Source organism: Dipodomys merriami, unplaced genomic scaffold, assembly GCF_024711535.1.
Source record: "Dipodomys merriami isolate MVZ:Mamm:240054 unplaced genomic scaffold, mDipMer1.0.p SCAF_9, whole genome shotgun sequence".
Classification (NCBI taxonomy): Eukaryota; Metazoa; Chordata; class Mammalia; order Rodentia; family Heteromyidae; genus Dipodomys; species Dipodomys merriami.
The window spans coordinates 10,130,291-10,144,719 of NW_027206512.1; the positions used below are offsets into that span (position 1 = coordinate 10,130,291).

Consider the following 14,429-nt stretch of genomic DNA (forward strand, 5'->3'; position numbering starts at 1 on the left):
ACCTTCTGACAAGACCAACCCCTTAACACACAACCCTATCCACATCCAAACTCAAGCACTGAGGAGCCTGGAACAGCCCTCATTTTAATTTTCTTTTCTCTTCTTTTTTTCTTTCTTCCTTTCTTCCTTCATTCAATCTTTTCTTCCCTCCTTCCCTCAATCTTTCTTTCTTTCTTTCTTTCTTTCTTTCTTTCTTTCTTTCTTTCTTTCTTTCTTTCTTTCTTTCTTTCTCTTTCTCCTTCCTTCCTTCCTTCCTTCCTTCCTTCCTTCCTTCCTTTCTTTCTTTCCTTCCTTCCTTTCTTTCTTTCATTCTTTTCTTTCTTTCCTTCCTTTCTCTCTTTCTCCTTTTCTTTTGTGCCAATTCTGGGGCATGAACTCAGGGCCTAGGTGCTGTCCCTGACATGTTTTGCTCCAAGATAGTGCTCTATTACTTGAATCACTGCTCCATTTTTAGATTTTTTTTTTTTTGGTGGTTCATTGGAGTTAAGAGTCTCATGGACTTTCCTGCCCCAGCTGGCTTTGAACTGTGATCCTCAGATCTTAGCTTCTTGAGTAACTAGGATTATAGACAAAAAGCCACTGGCCCTCAGCTCTCTTTTAATGTCTTTGGTTCTCTTGATATACACAGTTTGGGGCCTATCTAAAGTAATTTATCCCAGTTGTATATCTTTTCAATTTCCTTTTCCTTCAATAGTGAATCTTTTGGGAAGAGTGGTTCAAGCTCTGCTTTTGTTCCTTAATTCACTTAATTTTTTTGGTAATAACTAAGAACCATTTCCCATAGCTGTAAGCAGAATTATGGGAGGAATAATGTACATGTAATATAGCCCCTGTTCAGTCATCTTAACCTGGAGTAGTAGTGGTAAAGATCAGCATACTTTGGCCAATACAAACGTTAATCCAAAGTGCCCCAGATATGTGATAAACCTTACTAAAACATGAACTTGTCACAGAGAAACAACTCTTGGCAGTTCACCAGTGGCATGATCACAATGCAATGATCTTTGCAACTTGCATATAGGCACTCAGCAAGATTCCAGAGTTGGGAATTACTTGTAAACACTGGGCATCTATACTTAACAGGTAGCATAAAAGAGACGTGTGACACAAGGCAGAGGGCTGTGCCTTGGAGATTTTGAGTGTCCTATTTGGCCCTGGTCAAATTGATCACCCTTGGATTGTAAAACTTAGGGGCTTTTCTCTCTTCCTGAAATCCTGAGACCTAAAATGTCCAAACACTAGAGATGAAATCAAGACATTTGAAAACAAATAGACATAAGTAAAATACCTCCTCCTTCCCTCTCTTCCTTCCTCTTTTCCTCCCTTTTTTACTCCTTCCCTCTCTTCTTCTTTCCTTGTTTTTCAGGGCTGAACTCAGGGTTTCCCCCTTGCTAGGTAGGGCCTAGCCCAAGCCCTAAAGCAATTCATTTTTCTGCAATCTAATACATTTATAAATTTCTGGCTTTAATCTGAATTTGTCAAATATTGTTTCCTTTACTTTTTTCCCTTCCTTCCCTCTTTTTTCTTTTTTTGTCCCTTCCTCCCTCCCTCCCTCCCTCCCTTCCTTTCTTCCTCCCTCCCTCCTTCTTTCCCTCCCTCCCTTCCTTCCTTCCTTCCTTCCTTCCTTCCTTCCTTCCTTCCTTCCTTCCTTCCTTCCTTCCTTCTCTTAGTCTTCTTTGTGCTGGGCTGAGGAATCACACTCTACCCAGATGGCCTGATACATGTGTTCCATCACTAAGCTGAATCTCCAGTCTCCTTATGTGTACATTTTAATGACTTATTTTATTTGTAAACAAAATTCATTTTTATTATCAAAGTTTGTATTTTCATTAAATAAAATATTTTAAAAAATTACTAAAGTAAGGAGAAAAGACATTCATGTTACTATCCAGAATGTCTAACACATTTTTTTTTAATTGTGAAAATACCATACAGAGGGGTTACAATTACATGGGCAAGGTAATGAGTACATTTCTTATCAAGCACTGTTGCCTCCTCCTTTGTTTCCCTTTCCCATTTCTTCCCATCTCCCACCCCCTCACCCTCCCAACCCCCCACCCTCCAACCCCACCCCCTGGCCAAAGTTTAAAGTTCATTTTTCGACATAACGACATACATCTCATTGTTGCAATGGGTCCACCTGTATCCCTAATTAAACAATTTGTTTTTTTCCCTCCACAAATTATACCAACATCAAATACAATGAAAGCAGCGGTTATGGGGGGTGGGGGTGGGAGGGATATACAAAGCAACAAAGAAATCATCTTATAAATATGTTAGAAACAATCTCAAGAAAGAAAAAACATTTGAATACTTATCTTGGGGTTCATTTCACCTAACACCAACTTATCTGACCTTTTCTGCTTATCTCAGACATATACTAGTTATTGCAAATAAGGGAAACTATGGGACCTATGTTTCTTTGGGCCTGGCTTACTTCACTTAATATAATTTTTCCAAGTCTTTCCATTTCCTAACAAATGGGGCAATGTCATTCTTTCTGATGGAGGCATAGAATTCCATTGTGTATATATCCACATTTTCTTGTTCCATTCAACTACTGAGGAGCATCTGGGTTGGTTCCATATCTTAGCTATGGTAAATAATGTTGTAATAAACATAGTTGTGCTGGTATCTTTAGTATGGTCTTGTTTGTGATCATTTGGGTAAATGCCCAAAAGTGGGATTGCTGGGTTATGGGGGAGCTCTCTGTGGAGTCTTTTGAGGAACCTCCATACTACTTTCCAAAGTGGTTGAACTCTAACATGTTCTTGTACATATAGGTTTGTGGTATGGATTTTGCTTTTGATTGATTGATTGTTATGTTGGAGCTTGGTCCCAGGATACAAACACCCCTAAGCAATACCCTCAGCCTTCTAGCTTCCTTGTTTGCATATTTCCCTGAGTTATACATTATTCTTATTTCATATCTCATTTATTTATTTTACATGTGCTAGGTCTCAATTTTATGTTTTTGTTGTTACCTCTTAGAACTGTCTTCTGAGCTTGCAGGTGTGTTCTTTGAAGGGTGCTTCGCAGATGTGTGTGTATGTGTTTAATCATTCAGAACCAGATATGAAAAACATATCCTCATCATTTTGGATCAAAGTAAAGTATGATTAAAATGTATTTGCACTAGGTGCCAGTGACTCATGCCTGTAATAGTAATTACTAAGGAGCCTGAGATCTGAGGATCTCAGTTCAAAGCCAGCAGGAAAGTCTGTGAGAGTCTTTTTTTCAATAATCACAGAAAAAGCCACCAGTGGCACAGTGGCTCAAGTGGTAGAATGCTAGCCTTGAGCAAAAAAGGGCCTAGGGGTAACACCCAGACCAAGTTCAACCCCACAGCTGGCAAAAAAAAAAAAAAAAAAAAAAAAGTATTTGTATTTGTATGTGAAGCTTCAAGAGAATTTCTTTTTAAAAAAAATAGAAACAGAAGAGAAAAGAAAATGTTTGAAATCTATTTCTAGGCTTTGGCTTGTAGGAAGGTAGTGGAATGTTTATCTAGCATGTTATCATGCCCTGCGTTAGGGTGTGATTCCCCAGCAGGACAAAAGAACACACACACACATACACACACACTGATGATGGCTAGATCACAGGCAGCCACAGTCATGACATTGATTTGAATTGATTTCTCCCTACAATCTGATTTGAAAAACACACAATTTGTTTCTGCGGCAAAACCATAGTCTCTGTAATTTAAATCATTTCCCTGGTTGAAACTTCAGTTTTTCTTAAAATCATAAATAGTTAAAAATTTCCTAACACATGAACTCCTAAATCTGGAATGTATTTTGAGCAGTTCATTTGATCTAAACAAATTCAAGAAAACCATTCACATTCCCTGATTGGTTAGGGCTTAAAATGAAAGTAAAAGCAGCCTGGGGGGAAATGCGCTGCAGTAGTGACCCAGAGAACACACCATGGCTGGTTCTTCTCTCAGGATAATGCAGCTGGCAGAGGCTTCTCCTAAGTGGGTGTCATCTAGTGTATGCAAAGTCTTCTTTTTGGAGATATTCAACCACCCCCATTCATTGCTGCTGTACATCGGCAAAGCAGGAGTTCCCTGAAACAAGAACTCCCTGGAGAACCTGGGGTGGAGGCCCAGGCTTGAAGCTTACACAGTGAGACCCTGTCTCTAGTTCACAAATAACTGATCTAACTTATTAAATAAATAAAACAATGAAGAATAACTCAGCAATCAGACTACATAGGAGACTCTTCCTCCTTCCAGGCAAGAGGTGCTGCCCTAAATCCTAGGGACTCTGCTCAAATCAAGCAGTGGGCTAATCTGTGCCCATATTACCTAGTGAGCTTTGCAGAGTCCTTGAAGGTTGAGCCCTAGGCCAAGCTGCCTCTTGAGCTGGAGCTCCTGGATGCCTTGTAGCAGGCTCACATCTCCTGCAAATCTTTCTTGATTGTAGCCTCAGCTGGTTTTCCTGCAGAATCTCTGCAGGCTTATTGAATCTTTAAATGGACAGAAATAGATTCAAAAGAATATTTTTTCAAGAGTAATTTTACCCACATGTTTGGGTGCACCATGGTTATATATATTATCTATTACAAATTTTATATTTTATACTATATATTATATACAAATGTATATTATATATTTGATGTATTATACATATATATATATATATCCAAGTTCTGTGGAAATACACAGCATAGTATTTTCATTATTCTAAAATGCATCATCCAATTTCTTACTTAGATTTCTTGACTAAGATGCTACTTGTGAGGAATTATCATGTTCAGTGTCAACTTAGACAACCTAACTAGCATTGTGGGCATTTGTGAATGCTAAACTTAGAAACCATCTCTCTAGGACAAACAGATAAGGTCAAAAGCTATGTACATATGACCTATATAGGATGATGTTAAGTGACATGAACCCCAAGATAGGGACACAAGTGGTTTTTTTTCTTGCTATTGTTTTTTTAATGTATTTATAATGTACTGTTTTTTTTTCTTTCTTTGGTATGTTCTTCCCCCACAGTATAACCCCTGTTTTCACTGTATTTGATGTTGGTGCCCTGCATCTTGTATATACATTTTTTTCTAATTTGGGAAGGAGAAGGGAAGGGAAATAACAAAATGTTTAAATAAGGTTACAGGTTGACCCATTGTAACAATGAGACAAGACACTATGTTGAAAACGAACTTTACAACTTCGGGTGGGGAGGGGGAGGGGGGTGGAGTTGGAGAGGAAAGGGATGGCAGGGGAAAACCAAAGGAGGAGGTAGCAATGCTGCATAGCAAATGTACTAATTACCTTACTCATGTAACTGTAAACCCTCTGTACAGTATTTTTACAATTAAAAACAAACATAAAAAAGAAACCATCTCCATTTCGGAGCTAATTTCCGAGGTAGACTTTGAGACCTGATCACCACCAGTGCCTTTCCTGGGGGTGAGTCACTTCCCAACAGCCAAAGTCCTTATTCCTGCAGTATGTAGACTAACAATTAATTGTGCACAATAGCATCGTTATATAACTGCTTGCCCCATATTTGATTCTTTTTGACCCTAAGGCATAAACATCTTCCAACATTTAATTTCTCCTTAGTTCATTTCTAAGAAACCAGCCCTTGTGTCGTGCAACTTAAGCTGAGAAACCCCAACCACACATTCCAGGGCATGGGACCCCACTTGTCCAAGCCAGCGGGGGTGGGGTGGGGTTGGGGTGGGGTGCAAATCAGCTGAGGAGAGGAGATTCCAGAACTGAGCGCCTAGGTCCCTTTGTCAGTCTTCCTGGTGACCCTGGCTCTCTGCGCACGCTTATCTCGGCCAGGCAGACTGAGCCACGCCTTCCGGCCTCGTCTGCCCTGGGGAAAGCCCACTGCCAAGGGAGAAAAAGCCCTGTGCTCTCGGGTCATTATCGCCAAGCCTGGTCCCGGAGGCTGTGGCCGCCGCTTGCCGCTACCCGCGCTGCCGCACCGCGGTGGGTGCCCGGCCGCGCGCAGCGTGGCGTGAGCGTTTCCCTTGCGCAGGAAGGAGAGGGGTCCTGAAGCCGGGAGAAGATCCCGCCCCGCTGTAGCTGGGGGAAGCAATGCGATCCTCGGAGCCCCGCTCAGAGGCTGGACGTCACCGCGGAGCGGAGGGCGTGTTTGCAAGGCTGATGACTCAGGACAACGTGTGTGTTTAGTGATTCCCGGGCTCTGCGTCCCTGCACACGCGTTATCCGGAGATCACTGCTCTCGGCTCTCCGCAGCGCTGTTCACCCAGTGAGTACGTTTAAGCAGGATGTGGACTGCGGGTATGGTGTGGATAATTAATTTAGAGTAGCTCCCGTGGCGGGGATGGCTATGGAGAGCTTGCACGGGTTCATTTGAAAGTGAGTTTTGAAATCAGGCTGCACTGATCATTTAGAGTGGATTCCAGACCCTGTAGTCTGTGGTAGGTGTGGTGGGAAGGTACGACTCTCCTTCAATTGTGTAAATAAAATCAAATAGAGTTGATGTTGGATGGATAAAGCTTATTCAATGTGTTACTATAGTGAAGAAGAAATTTGTTGATATTTACTATTTTAGGAAATTGGCATATCTATTTTTTTTTCCAGGACATAAAATTTAACCGTAGTTTTAGCTCCCTTTTGTAATTATTCTGTGGATACTTCTTCTGTATGTGTGATATTAATATTATTATAGGCACAAACCATCAGTGCCTGTGGCTTATATATTCTCTCTCCTTCCCCCTCCCCCCATCCCCGTGTCTGAGTCTGGGTCTGTGTGGGAGGGGGGTGGGAATCAGAGTTTGGGCGCTGTCTCTGATCTTTTATGCTCAAGACTAGTTCTCTACCACTTGAGCCAAGCCCCACTTCCAACTTTTTGGTGGTTAATTGGAAATGAGAAGCTCTCAGTTTTACCTGCCTAGCCTAGCTTGGAACCACGATCCTCAGATCTAAGCCTCCTGAATAGCAGAAGCCATATTTTAAAAAAAATTATTATTTTAAGAAACTATGTTTCCCCCATAGGCAAGGAATCTTGGGCTTCAACAACCAGTCCTGCCTCCAGCCTCCAAGTAGCTGTGACTACAAGCAGCACACCACATAAAGCGCTGTTGAGTTTGAATAATTAACTGCAAAAAAGTAACCAGCTTATTGTAGCGCTTGTTAAAAATAATGTTGAAAATAATCATAGGACACGAAACAAATTAGGTTGAATTTTAGCTCTAAGTATATACTTTATTTGTCCTCTTATGTTTGCCATAATTTTAGAAGTGTTAGAGCTGAAACCTCTTTCAAAAAAACAGTCATAAATATGTCTTGGGTAGCTTTCTTCCAGCCTTTAGGCATTATACACGAACTCCACTAAGAAACACATTGTTTTACTTTAAGATACAGTAAAGTCCACACACATACATCGTGAAATCAACAGGTGTAGACTGGACTGCCTTTTGTTCCTACTAAGTTGTATCCTGAATGCCATAATACACAGGATGGATGACAGGAAAGAAGGATGAGAAGGAAGCATTCTGCCTCTTCAGATGCTTCTGCTGCATTTACTTTGGAGGGAAATGTATCCTTGGGGTGGCAAGAAGGCTGAAGAGTGTAGCAGTGAAGTGCATCAGTGCCCTGCCTGCTACAGGCACCAATGCCTATTCTTAGCACCCTTCCTGAGATGACCCGTGGAAGCTGAGGTTTTGTGAGCCTATCCTGGTGGGTCTTGTTCTGGGACAAACCTAAAGTGTATGCAGATTGGGTGAACATTGTATTCTTTAGCAGATGCTTAGTAAATGTCTTTCTCTCCCCCTCCTCCTGTTCTCTGCCCTCCCCTCTCTTCCATTCTTCTTCTCCTCCTCCCCTTCCCTTTTCCTTTCCCTTCCCCTTTCCTTCTTCCTTCTTCTACACATACACACACACACACACACACACACACACACACACACACACACACACGTGGCCTCACACTTGCTAGGCAAGCATTATACCAAGCATTGTACCTTTAGCCCCTCTTTTTTAAATGGACATATTGTAATTGTAGCTATTTATGGGGTTCATTGTGACATTTCAATTTACAAATGTAAAGATGAGCTAAGGGTAATTTTCGTACCTGTCACCTGCCTCATACATTTTGTCAGCAGGTTTTTGTTTTGGTTTTGGGGTCTGAAACTTGTTGTGTAGCCCAAACTGGCCTTAAATCCATGGTATTAGAAATGATCCTCTGTATCTGGTCTGTCAATAGTTTTTGGTACAAGTTTGGCAGCAGTTGAAGAAAAAAATATATGTGGCAAAATGCATACTCTGTTGCTCACTGGAGTAATAATTTAGGATTAAAACTTAAATGTCCTGCATGGCCACCTGCCTATGTCAAAATGTTTTTTAGGCCTAAGGGAAACTAAGTTTGTTACTATAAAACAGTGCTCAGCTCACCTCAGACAATGAACTAGAAATTGATCATTGAAATGATTTTAGAATCATCTTTCCTTTTTCTTTTCAATAATGGCATTTTATGTCATATACATGTTATTTAACTTACAGACTTAGGAAAGCATTGGCGTATTTGGAGTGATTCAGCATCTCATTCCCATCTGCTCTTCCCACCAACTGATACTGATGACTCCCTTTGTTCCCCACTCACTGGCAGGCTGAAAAGAATGGCTATTTAATTTTGAGCTACATAGTTAACTTATTTATAGAATTATATGAAGTATTCAGAGAATCCTATTCAAAGACAGTCATAAAATACTTATTTAAACTGAGGGTGGGTTGGTACATATACAGCAAAACCCCTTCTCCTGTTCCTGCTCCCATCCTAAAACTCCTCCTGTTCCTGCTCCCATCCCAAATTCCTTCTCCTGTTCCTGCTCCCATCCTGATAGATATCATTGAATAAGTTTGTTTTCACAAGAAAGGTGAGCAAAGTCTTGGAATGTGAGAGAGAAAGATAAAGACACAAAGGAAGAAGAGGAGGAGGAGGAGGACAAGGAAGAGGAGGAGGAGGAAGAGGAAGAAAGAAGAAGAAGAAGAAGAAGAAGAAGAAGAAGAAGAAGAAGAAGAAGAAGAAGAAGAAGAAGAAGAAGAAGAAGAAGAAGAAGAAGAAGAAAGAAGAAGAAGAAGAAGAAGAAGAAGAAGAGGAAGAAGAAGAAGAAGAAGAAGAAGAAGAAGAAGAAGAAGAAGAAGAAGAAGAAGAAGAAGAAGAAGAAGAAGAAATTCCACTATTTCAAAATATGGAGGGAAGAGGAAAGGAGAGGTAAAAAGGGAAAAGAGAGGAGGAAGATAGGAGGAAGATAGGAGAGAGATAGAGGGAGAGAAAAAGAGATTTACCTAGCATCTAAAAAATAGAATATTCAACTGTTGAACTAATATTTCTTCACTTGGTGGATCACTAGGCCAATCTGTGCTTGGCTGGAAAGGTCTTGTTACTATTTAAAGCAGTTCATGGCTTAAAATGAGTTCTTAGGCCCAGGTCACATTCTGTAAGTCACCTCTATTGAGTTCCTCACATTATCCTGAAGGCTTAAAAGAAGACTGTAGAAAGTGATCTTCATTTAAAGGTTGACTGTCTCATAGTAAAAGAGGAAGACTGCCTTAGAGATTCATTAACTCACTATTCCTGGATTTGATGAGCTGTGTAGAAAGTGATCTTCATTTAAAGGTTGACTGTCTCATAATAAAAGAGGAAGACTGCCTTAGAGATTCATTAACTCACTATTCCTGGATTTGATGAGCTGTGTGAACTCTGGCATCACTCTATACTCCCATCTCCTGTTCTTTCCCAGTCTCCAAAGAATCTTTACAAAGCTTCTGTTTGGTTATGACCTTATTGTAGAATTGTGCCTCCTGCTGCAATTGTGGGTCTTTATTCCCTCCCATCCTTAGCTTTTTTTTTCTCCTGCTTTCTTTCTGTTTGCTTGCGGTTTTTAAAAGTCCCTTTCCTGGTGCTTGAACTCAGAACCTGAGTGTTTTGGCTGGGCTTTTGTGCTCACAGCTAGCACTCTACCACTTGAGCCACAGTTCCACTTAAGACTTTTTGGTAGTTGATTGGAGATGAGAGTCTCATAGACTTTTCTGCCCAGGATGGCTTCAAACCATGAGCCTCAGATCTCAGCCTCCTGAGTAGCTGGATTATAGGCATGAGCCACCAGTGCCCCAGCCTATCCCTTCTGAAAGATTATTAGATTTTGCCAGAGAACCATGCAGACATCCAGGTACAGAGAATAAAGAAAGGTTTATTGCCAGGAAAGGGGCTGGCAAGACCTCTTCTCACAAGGGAGAAGTGAGAAGCATTGGCTATTGTCTGAGATGACTTATATAACCTAGGAGGCTTAGGAGAAGCTAGAAGGGGCTAGGAGGTGGAGACCCTGGTGTGGATGTGTGGGCCCAGGTCTCACAGGAGACCCTGGTGCATACATCCACATCAGGGTCTCCATCATGGCAGATTAGGATTTATGGCTGCTATCCAAATAGTAGATAGGGGTCCTGCAGCTGCCCAGACCTGAAGGTCACTCTGAGGGGTTCTTGTTCCCTTATATGGTGGTAGCTGCCCCAGAGAAGTGCCATTCCAAGGTAAAGGGGGTTGGAAGTTGATTACTTACTGCCTTTACTAAATGGACCTAGTGTTGCCTACAGAGGGAGCATGCTAAGCTGTGGAGAAGGGAAGGGAGTGTACTAAACTATGGGAAGGGAGCTCATTTTGCTAACACCTTTCTTCTTATGAGCAAAGAAGAACCTGCTGTAGAAATGTGTTGCTAAGTTCTTGGGTGTGCATTTTGAGAAACCAAATACATTTGTGTTTCTGTACTTCCTGAGTGTTTTGTGTCTGCTTTTGCATGAAGAGGTGGGCAGCAGTCTGTAAATAAGTATTTTTATTTACACCTAGGTATGGCTGGGTACCTGTGGTTCATGCCAGTATTCTTAGCTACTCAGGAGCTAAGATCTGAGATTCACAGTTTGAAGCCAGCTTCAGCAAGGAAGTCTGAGAGACTCTTATCTCCAGTTAACTAGGAGAAAAAGATGGAAGAGGGGGTGTGGTTCAAGTGATAGAGTACCAGGCTTTATGAAAAAGCCAAGCAAGAGTACAAAGCCTCGAGTTCAAGGCCTAGTACAAACATACATAAAAAGAACAAAACAAAAAGAGAAAGGAAAAGAAAAAGGAAAGGGAGAGAAAAAGAATGGCAAAGGGAAAGTAATTGGGAAAGGGAAAGGAAATATCCTCAGAGAGATCTCCACTATAGACCTATCTCCAATTAACCATCAAAAAGCTGGAAGTGGAGGTGTGACTCAAGTGGTCAGTGAAAGAAAAAAAAGCTATACATATTACTCAGGCCCTGAGCTCAAGCCCCAGTACTGGCATACACACACACACACACACACACACACACACACACACACACACACACACACACACACACACACACACACACAGTCACCCACCACTACTCTCATCAACAATAAACACCCATAGTTAGATTATGCTTTTTCTTTGCTCACAGCTATTTGGTACAGGCTGGCCTCATTCGAAGCCAAATCCTTTTTGGAAGACTTTCCTCTAACCTTCCTGTCCTGTTGTCCTCTCTCCCTCCCCAGGCCTTAGTCCTCTTTTCTTCCAGAGACAAACACTTGGACATGAAATGCTCCTTCAAGTGAGCAGCTGTGGGTATCTGCTCAGCACAGTTTTAGGAAGCGCCTTCTTTACCTGCCGGTCCTCTTCCCTTCCCTTTTGCTGTATCATACAGTTGCCTGACAACTTTCCAGGAACCTCACTGATGAGAAGGATGTTTAGTTTTGCTTACTGCCCTATCTCCATGTCCTGACACATCCATAAGTCTAGTGAATGCTGACTTAATTTTTTAATAAGTTTTTTATTGTGAAAATACAGTACAGAAGGTTACAATTACATGAGCAAGGTAAAAAGTACATTGCTTATCAAGCATTGTTGCCTCCTCCTTTGTTTCTCCCCTACCATCTCTGCCCTCCCATCTCCAGGACTACCCCTTCTCCCTCCACCAAAGTTGTAAAGTTCTTTTATCAACATAGCATCTTGTACATCTCACTGTTGCAATGGCTCCACCTTTATCCCTATTTAAACAATTTGTTTTTTTTCCCTTCCCCTCCCCAAATTATACCAACATCAAATACAGTGAAAACAGGGGTGATATCATGGGGGAGGGACATACAAAGCAACAAAACAATCACCTTATAAATATGTTAGAAACAATTGCCAACTTGGTTTTGCAGACAAGAAAGAGGCTTGGGAGACTAAGCTATTCTTGCAAGGTTACACAGCTAGTAAGTTTAGAGGACAGAAGAAACACAAACCCCACACATTCTCCTCTGGTGTAGTAGCATTTGATGGGCAAGCAATATTAGGACAGCACATCTAACTTGCTATCCTCTGGGAAATTGGTGACCAAGTTATAGATTAGATTTGAAAAGTCTGGGGTTTGATACACATGGAGGACACACCTGGCTTTAGTCATTTGAGTTAAAATGGACTTGTTTTTTTAGTTTTGTTTTTCACTCACAGATTAACTTGCATATCTGTAGGAATGAGAAATGGGAGTTGGGGGTGGGGACAGTCGGCAAGATTAACATCGTGAAAATGGCAATACTTCCCAAGGCTATCTACAAATTCAACGCGATACCTATCAAAATCCCACCCTCATTCTTCAAGGAAATAGAAGAGGCAATCCAAAAATTCATATGGAACAATAAAAGACCCCGAATAGCAAAAACGCTCCTCAACGGAAAGAACACTGCTGGAGGATTATCAATACCAAATTTCAAACTCTACTATAAAGCCATAGTAATCAAAACAGCTTGGTATTGGCATAAGAACAGACCTCAGGACCAATGGAATAGAATTGAAAACCCAGAAATGAACCTACAGACCTATAGCCATCTAATCTTCGATAAGGAAGCTAAAACAATAGAATGGAAGAAAGACAGCCTCTTCAGTAAATGGTGCTGGCAAAATTGGTTAACTACATGTAGAAAACTAAAGCTAGATCCTTATATATCACCCTGCACCAGAATCAACTCCAAATGGATCAAAGACCTTGAACTCAAAGCAGACACTCTGAAAACATTACAGGATGGAATAGGAGAAACCCTAGGTCTCCTTGGCTCAGGCCGAAATTTTCTGAATAGAGACCTGGAAGCACAACAAATCAAAGAAAGGTTGGACAAATGGGATTGCGTAAGATTGCAGAGCTTCTGCAGGGCAAATGACATAGCTAGCAAGATCAATAGAAAGCCCACAGATTGGGAGAAGATCTTTACCAGCCATACAACGGACAAGGGTCTCATATCTAAAATATACTTGGAACTCAAAAAATTAAACCACCCAACAACAAATCCTCAAAGAAACCACTGCCCAATAAATAAGTGGGCGAAAGACTTAAAGAGAAGCTTCTCTGAAGAAGAAAGAAGGATGGCCAATAGACACATGAAGAAATGTTTAACATCCCTAGCCATAAAAGAAATGCAGCCAGGCCCAAAGAAGCATAGGTCCCATGGTTTCCCTTATTTGCAATATCTAGTATAGGTATGAGTGAAGCGGAAAAAGTCAGATAATGTGATGTTAGGAAAATGAACCCTTAAATATGTATTTTAATGTTTTCGTTTCTTTCATGCATGTGTTTCTAACGCATTTATAAGATTATTTCTTTGTTGCTTTGTATGTCCCTCCCCCACAGTGTAACCCCCGCTTTCACTATATTTGATGTCAGTATAACATGTGGAGTAGATGGGGACAAACAAGTCGTTTAAGGATTCAGGTGGACCTGTTGCAACAATGAGAAGTACAAAATGTCATGTCAAAACCAGCTTTACAATGTCGTGTGGGGGGGGAGGGGGGTATAATTGGGTGGGGGGAGGGGGGTAAAATTGGGTGGGGGGAGGGGGGAGGCGGGGAAGGGAAGTGAAGGGTAAACAAAGGAGGAGGCTGCAATGCTTGGTAAGAAATGTATGCATTATCCTGCCCATGTAATTGTAGCCCCTCTGTACAGTATGTTCTCAAATAAAATAAAATACAATTAAAAAAAAAAAGAAATGCAAATCAAAACAACATTGAGATATCACCTCACTCCAGTTAGAACAGCAAAAGTCACATGGAGTTTTATTTGCGCTTATTTAAAGAAAGTACTTAGATTAAGTTGACAAGAGACAGTTTCTCTCCTTTTTTCCTTTTTTCCTTTTTTAGTAAACATTTTAGTTTAACAGCTTAAAATTTAAATTGATTTTTAACTGATATAAAATCATGTGTACTAAGCTATCTGTTATGTTTCAATACATATACATGTGTCATGTTTAAATGAGGTTTAAGTGTGTTAAATTCTTCAAGCACTTCTTTTTGGTGAAAACATTCAAAATTCTTCTTGGCTGTGTGTATGCTGAACTTAGGGGCCTCAAGCTCTCACCTGGCTGATACTCTACTGTTTGAGCCACAGTTCCACTTCTGGCTTTTTGCTGGTTCATTTAA

General features: G+C 41.0%; 1 protein-coding gene across 2 annotated transcripts in view; it reads left to right on the top strand.

The window, feature by feature from the left end:
- Positions 1-5,889: 5,889 nt before the first annotated feature.
- Positions 5,890-14,429, top strand: part of Abcg2 (ATP binding cassette subfamily G member 2 (JR blood group)) — a 55,557-nt gene continuing 47,017 nt past the window's right edge. The window contains exon 1 of one of the 2 annotated variants that reach the window (XM_070012812.1): positions 5,890-6,230. The gene's annotated coding sequence lies outside the window, so the exon portion shown is untranslated. Of the gene's footprint in view, positions 6,231-7,084; positions 7,094-14,429 lie in introns of those variants that run through there. The other variant, XM_070012813.1, reaches the window with a different exon arrangement.